This window comes from Engraulis encrasicolus, chromosome 1, assembly GCF_034702125.1.
Source record: "Engraulis encrasicolus isolate BLACKSEA-1 chromosome 1, IST_EnEncr_1.0, whole genome shotgun sequence".
In the NCBI taxonomy this organism is placed as follows: Eukaryota; Metazoa; Chordata; class Actinopteri; order Clupeiformes; family Engraulidae; genus Engraulis; species Engraulis encrasicolus.
In genome coordinates, this window is record NC_085857.1 from 50,506,284 (window position 1) to 50,513,859 (window position 7,576).

Below are 7,576 nucleotides of genomic sequence, written 5' to 3' on the forward strand. Positions count from 1 at the left end.
ACCTACTTCATTATTCCACACTATAGATCGTCCAAATAACACCAAGGTCGTGATGGATCCCCCTGGTCAGATATGTGAGGGAAGCAGAGTTACCCTGACCTGCATCACTGATGCCGACCCTCCACCACACAACTACACCTGGTACAGGAGAGGAGAATCTACACCGCTGTTGACAGAGAAGATCCTGACCTTCATCAATATCCAGTCTGAGAACACTGGAGATTATTACTGTCGAGCAGTGAACCTGATTGGTCAGCAGGACTCCCCTGTGGTGCCTGTCCAGGTTTCATGTGAGTTTAAATAGAGTTGATTACAATGTTTGACAGTTATGTTTAATAATTGTTTATTTGTTTTATGCAAATGTTTGAGTTTCCATATGGTTTATTAACATGTTTTCTTCTAGATAAACCAAAGAAGACAGCCATTGTGAATTCAAAACCGGGGGTCAATCACAAAGGAGAATCAGTGACTCTGACCTGCAGCAGTGATGCCAACCCACCTGTGGAGAGCTACACCTGGTTTAGGGTGGCCGAGTCCACTCCTGTAGGATCAGAACAGCAGTTCACCATCTCCAACATCAGATATGAGGATGCAGGACAGTACTACTGTGAGGCCAGGAATGCATATGGAGCTGAGAACTCATCTGCTTTGTCCATCACAGCTGAAGGTATCAGTGCATCTATATGTCTTTTCTGTGAAGGTTTTTTTTACTGTGAGAGCACAGAACCAAACAACTAAATACAACGGCATGCTTGCTGCAGGATGGGGTTGAGATAAGGTGGATTGCATAGAAGTAGATTGAAATTTCCGATGGAAAGTTTCTATGTGTTTTCCGGGAGTTGTTGAATGCTCTTCTCAGCTCATTGATGTCTCATTAATTCCTTTAGCTGGACAGAGCCATGTAATGGGTGCCATTGTGGTTATTGCAGTTTGTGGAGTGCTATGTCTACTGGGTATGATTCTCTTTGTCAGGTGAGAATATTTCACTTACAAGCAATAAAACCAATAACAAACACACATTTGGCGGAACAGCGCAGTCAACAATTACAACGTCTTTTTCATGTGTTTTTAGTTGCTTTGTTAAACGCAGGAAAGAAGGGAGGATGCAATCAGGACAAGATCAGGTAAGAGATACAGTGTTAGTATGTGCTAAAACTGAATATTGTTCTTTGTTTTCTTTTTTTGGAAATCGTGGGGCGTATCGAACTGTGGGGTAAATATATCGTGATACAAACCGAATCGTGAGTAGGCTGTACTGTATCTTTACAGCCCTAGTGATAAGGATCACTTTGCATAACTTGGAATGATATTCGTAGATTGTTGACAATTTTTTATGTAATCAGTTCCATATTTGAACGTCTAGGATCTCTGAAAAGGCTGCACATAAATAACGCTGTGACATTGTGTACCTAGAAGTCCAGAGTAGTTTGGGCAATAAAACCATACAAAAAAATGGCTTTAATTCTCCTTTAAAAATATTTAGTAGTCTCACAATTTTGATGCTTTGCTTTACTTTAATGTTTTACAGAGAGGAAGTGGTCAAACTAATGTGATCAACTTGAACTCAATTCACCCTGACCCAGTCTACCAGAACCTGAACCCCAACACCACCCAACCTGGTGCAGTCTACCAGAGCCTGAATCCCAACACCACCCAACCTGATGCAGTCTACCAGAGCCTGAACCCCAACACCACCCAACCTGATGCAGTCTACCAGAGCATGAACCTCAACACCACCCAACCTGATGCAGTCTATCAGAACCTGAACCCCAACACCACCCAACCTGATGCTGTCAAACGCAATCCAGCCTGATGCAGTCTTCCAGAGACTGAACCCCAACACCACATAAAATCTCAAACTAATGCAGTTTACCAGAGCATCAACCCCATCACCACCAAACCAGATACAATCTAGCAATTTAGACTGAACCTCACCACCACCCAGCATGAGCCTATACCAACTATTAAACCGACTGCGTCAAAGAATGTGCATCTTAATGTTAAATTCTTCTCTACACTTTTGGAAAACGTTTTTTTTTTTCAGTGAATAAATGTTGGCTTTCACAGCTTTAATATTCAGACAGGATAGTGAGAGAGAGAAACAAGAGAGATGATGAAAGATCAGGAAATTACCTCATCTTGGATTCGAACCTGAGTCCCCAGATGTATGATACAGTGCCTTTGCCCAGTGAGCCATGACAGCTCGCCATATTATGCTTTTGTCCACTGCATCCTTTAACATATGCTTGTTTTATTCCATACTCATCCCTGAGTAACAGGTTTTATTCCTATTTGTAATCACAGAGTTACTTAAATATTGCTTTAGGAAATGTCTTGTATTTTGATTACTTGGTGCATGGTATATTATGCTGTTTGGAGTGTTTTGTCATATATCATATTTAACCCTGTGAATCTAGATGACTCTTTCAACATGCAACAGGTATGCCCTAAACATAAGACTGTCAATAAAGTTATGCAGCAGCTAAGGGGTGCTTTTGAGTCACATGACACTTTTTGACACCAAGGGCATAGCATTTTTCAAAAACAGAGTGGTCTGGATCGGATGAGACTCCATAACATCTATCAATGTCACATTATGTGTCATGCAATCTTGCTTTTTAATTTATCTATTCATTTTTTTTATTTAGAGATGAAGTCCATCTCACTGTGTGCTGCAGTTAGGGGAGATGATGGATCATGTTATCTCAGACAGTTTGTGTAAATTGATTTTCATGTGTGTTGTGCTGTTTGTGCTGTGTTTTATAATAGTAACTCTATTTTTACCTTTTTGTGTTTGGCATAAATATTGGCTTGACCTATAGGGCTATTTCTGAAAATACAGAAATATGCTGATATCTATCGATGTCAAATGCTGTAGGCCTTCGCAACCCCTTTTGTGGTTTATCTGATTTTTTATAACTTGTTTTACGCATTAAACTAAGACAGGACGTCAATCTGACTGCTTGTTTCAATAAACATTCTTTTTCGTAGTTTTGTAATAGTAGCCGACTTTTTTTACCCTGGAGTGTCTGGAGTATATATTGGCTTCACCTGTTAGGCTATGACTAAACATATATAATACTGAAACATGGAAACGTGACGTCCACCAGTACGACATGTGTACCCTAGAGTGTCTGGAGTATATATTGGCTTCACCTGTTAGGCTATGACTAAACATATACAGTATAATACTGAAACATGGAAACGTGACGTCCACCAGTACCACATGTGTGTATGTTCAGGCTCCTTTACTGAAACATGTAAACGTCCGCCAGTGCAATATGTATACATGGAGGCTCATTTTGTGTTTCATCTGATCGTGTATAAATGGTTTTATGAATAAATCAAAGATAGGAGGTCAATCTCACTGTGCAGTTGTTCCTCACTGTTCAATTGCAGCAGATAATCCTATGACTCATGTTTTCTCTTCATGTAAGTAAACAAGTCTCTTTATAGCTTTTTTATTTTTTAAATTCCACCATTGCTGTGGTCACACAGATGTTTCGGCTACAAGAGCTTTCATCGATTCATGTCTGTCTGACTCCTGCAATGGCTGAATATAAAAAGGAAAGAGAAATAGTGTGATCTATGCTCTACACTGTACTTGTTACTTGTCCCTTCAGAGACACACCAACATGAGAGAGCACAGTCTTTGTAAAATAATGTAGGCTATTTCATGTGTGTATTTCACCAACAAATTCCTTCAAAAATGTCTTCTGTTCATCTCAAAAGAGTCAATATAGTCCATAATCTGTCCTGTGACTCCTAAATGTGAGCCGCCATTGAAACAATAAATGCACCAATTTTTCCTTGAGATACTAGGTGCATACTACTTTAATGTGCTCGATCGACATAGAAAAAGCATGTGAGCGAGAACTTGTGGGTGTCACAATGTGGGTGGTATTAAACACAGTGCATTTAAAGTCCGCCACAAATGTGCAGGAGACGATGAGCTCGCACCAGTTTGATGTACTAGCAATCCAAGTGTGGGGGGACAGGTGGGGAGGAGGAGCTGGACTGGGGTGCAGTGCAAACTTGTGTAGGGATGTGAGACAAGGCACACATACATACGTGAGTGAACTGTTGCCCAACCAGCTCATGGCTGCGTGACCTCGAAGGCGGTATGTAGACCCTTGCAGACGATCATCAAGGGTCATACTGTAGGCAGTTTAGAAGGTATGCATCAGAAACCGGACTGTAAAATGAGGAGTGTTTGGGGTTTACAATGTGGTGTTTTTATTTTACAACCAAAATGTTTGTGGATATGTTAAGAGTATTTATAGACTTATTTTTGTACAATATAGAATATTTTCGAGATGATTGATGCCCACCTGAGTTGGTTTCGACCATGGCCTTGAAATTGGTCTGCAAACCTTTCACGGTTGTGAGGTGAGCCATAGTAGGCCTACGGTTCACTTACGGAGAAAATTGTTACTTTGTGACTGAACTCCTTGATTGATTTATTTAAGTCACGTTTTGACATTTGTTTGCAAGCAATATCCTATTTATGATCATTATGTCCAGAGTTTTTTTCCTTTTGGTTTTCTCTGGACTGAAGTTTCTAGTAATAAATAAATTAACCCGGCTCGGAACGTCATCGTTTGCCTTGCCTTGCCATCGTTTGCCTCGTCCTGCCCTCCTAACCATCAGTTTAGTGTGTGTGTGTGTGTGTGTGTGTGTGTGTGTGTGTGTGTGTGTGTGTGTGTGTGTGTGTGTGTGTGTGTCTGTGTGTGTGTGTGTGTGTGTGTGTGTGTGTGTGTGTGTGTGTGTGTGTGTGTGTGTGTGTGTGTGTGTGTGTGTGTGTGTGTACACAGTTCATTTAGGTGTGGTCAGTTTTGTTTGTGTGTGTGTGTGTGTGTGTGTGCGTGTGTGTGAGAGAGAGTGTGAGTGTGTAGTGTGTGTGTGTGTGTGTGTGTCTGGGTAAATGGTCCATCGACATTAGACGGTGGTTAGCTGACACACTTTGCCATGATGACTTTCATTTCCTCAAAAATGCTATGTCCCTCTGCCTGTCGGTTTGTGTGTCTGTCTATCTAGCATTTGTCTGTCTGTCTGTCTGTCTGTCTGTCTGTCTCTCTGTCTGTCTGTGTGTCTGTCTGTCTCTCTCTCAATTCACATAACTGCGTAGGCCTACACTCAGCCTTCATACAGTTTACAAGGCTGATTGTGCTATTGCATCTGAATTATTTCATGAACCTCATTTGTCAATCAAATCATCGGCTTAACACGGAAACTCTTGAGCTTACAACTGTCTGCGACTGTCTTGGTAAGCCCCTGTGTGAATGGTCCTGTCCAACTACAATACAACAGTTAAAATTGGTAGTTTAGTCAATTGTGTGAATTTGCAAGTACCGAACATTGATTTAACAAATCATCCTCAATTTCAAAGCAAACAAAAGAGCAAAACAAACAAAAATACAAAATATCAAGGTAGTTTGTTGCCATCATGTCAAATTGCCAAAATAGAACAATGCACTGCTAAGCATACACATGTCTTAAAACTTTTTACACAGTCTAACTCACTTACAAGATTATGTAGTGAACATATACTATTTGATGGAAAATGATTATATAACATTTATTGACAGTCGTATGCTAGTAGGTCAAATTGTGAAGTGTTTTTTCTCTCTGTGTGGGTAGTATGTCACTGTGTCTTCCTGTGTTAGAGTCTGCAGAGGGACTAGACAACACCCTAGTTCCTTATTAGAGACGTTCATTTCTGTGACAGCATCTCTACTGGCAGTCAGGGCGAAGAAGAAGGTAAGAACAATTCAATATCAATTTTAAATATGTAATATGCCCCTGACATGTTATGTATCATTGATAAAGTTTCGGTGCTCAGGTACAGTTCAACAAAGACGCTTTTGCACATCTCTGTAGTTGGGCAGGTGCGTAGGATATTATCCCAGTGGGATTGTCATTCAAGTGTAAAGAAATCCTGCACACTGTCCATTTCAGCAACAAACTTTAATACTTCTTCAGGTCTTTACCTTTTATTAAAGTTTGTTGGTGGAATGGACAGTGTGCAGGAATTTTGTGCACAGGTAGCCTACACCTTTTACTCATGGCTTATACTGCTGACACAGTGAAACTATGGCCATGGGTGCCGTGAGGGGGGGAAAGGTGTTACATTCCAAGGGCCCAACAGCACTGAGAGGGCCCCTGGAAGGATGCTGATAACATAATTTGTCATTTTGGGGGCCCAAAATTTGAATCTTTCATAGGGCCCACATTTTTTAGTGGCGCCCCTGTCTATGGCAGTTGTTATTGACTACTGAAGTGCATAAGGACTGTTTATAGGATTGATTATAGCATTGAAGATCACATGTACACACATGTACTGATGTTGCCTATTCACTGTATACTATGAACATGTGTCATTGTTAATCTTGCAGGACCTGAAGTCCACCATAATGAAGGTGGTTTTGGCTTTCTTCGTGTTGCCCCTCATCACACTGCAAGGTGAGTGAAATGTATTTAATTGTTAGTATTTTTAGGGGGTTGTCGGTAGATGAAAATCAGACTTGTGTGTGTTTAAGGCACACACAGTCACTGGAAAGTGTGCATTTTCATTTGTGTTTGTGTGTGTGTGTGTGTGCGTGCGTGCGTGCGTGCGTGCGTGCGTGCGTGTGTGCAAGTGCTCTCACATGTGCACACACAAGTCATTCTCCCTCTCTCTCCATCTTATTCTGCATGTATGGGGTATGACTTCCACTGTGGGACTGGTGGGGTAGCAGAGGGTGGAGAGTTAAATCCTTACCACAGATCCTGTGTTATAACCTTATTTTCACCGACATGGTGATGACCAAATCTGAACCAGTTAATACAAACTTTCTGCATTGTCAAATCAATGTTGTTATGATGAAGTTCTCTTCAGCAAAGTCTTGTCTATGTGCCCATCTACCTACCCTGTTTCATTGTTGTGTTTATGTAGTTCTAGTAGTTTTTGGAATAAACATCATGTTTTGCCCCATAGTGCATTTCCTGACATTGTCGTTGCTACCTAAGTTAGTAACTTGAATGGCTGCAATGCAATTTCCTATTGGCATCCTACCAAGTTGCTAACTGGTTAGCAATGATGCTTTAAATAAACAGGGCCCTGTGAGTGTTTCAATATTGTGTTGATGTTGAGGGGGTGCTGTGGCACAGTGCGATAAGCCACCCACACAATACACAATGTTTCAGAAATGTCTCAGTTTATTGAAATTATGCTTGAGTGTGTGTGTGTGTGTGTGTGTGTGTGTGTGTGTGTGTGTGTGTGTGTGTGTGTGTGTGTGTGTGTGTGTGTGTGTGTGTGTGTGTGTGTGTGTGTGTGATTGTGTGTGTGTGTGTGTGTGCGCGTGTGTGTGTTTGTGTGTGTGTGTGTCTGTGTGTGTGTGTGTGTGTGTGTGTGTGTGTGTGTGTGTGTGTGTGTGTGTGTGTGTGTGTGTGTGTGTGTGTGTGTGTGTGTGTGTGTGTGTTTTAAATGTGAGTACACAAATGTATAAGGCAATGTGTTGTTTGGGTCATGGGAAACTGGTTTGCCTTTTTTGGAGAGGTCTGCGATGGAGATATTTACAGAGTTCCTCATTTTCGT

At 41.2% G+C, this 7,576-nt stretch overlaps 1 long non-coding RNA gene across 1 annotated transcript; it reads left to right on the forward strand.

Annotated features, from left to right (window-relative positions):
• The first annotated feature begins 579 nt into the window (after positions 1-579).
• On the forward strand, positions 580-1,613 carry LOC134454061 (uncharacterized). The gene is made up of 4 exons (XR_010035786.1): positions 580-667; positions 888-972; positions 1,073-1,124; positions 1,529-1,613. It is a non-coding gene; the product is annotated as an uncharacterized LOC134454061 (long non-coding RNA).
• The last annotated feature ends 5,963 nt before the right edge of the window (positions 1,614-7,576 follow it).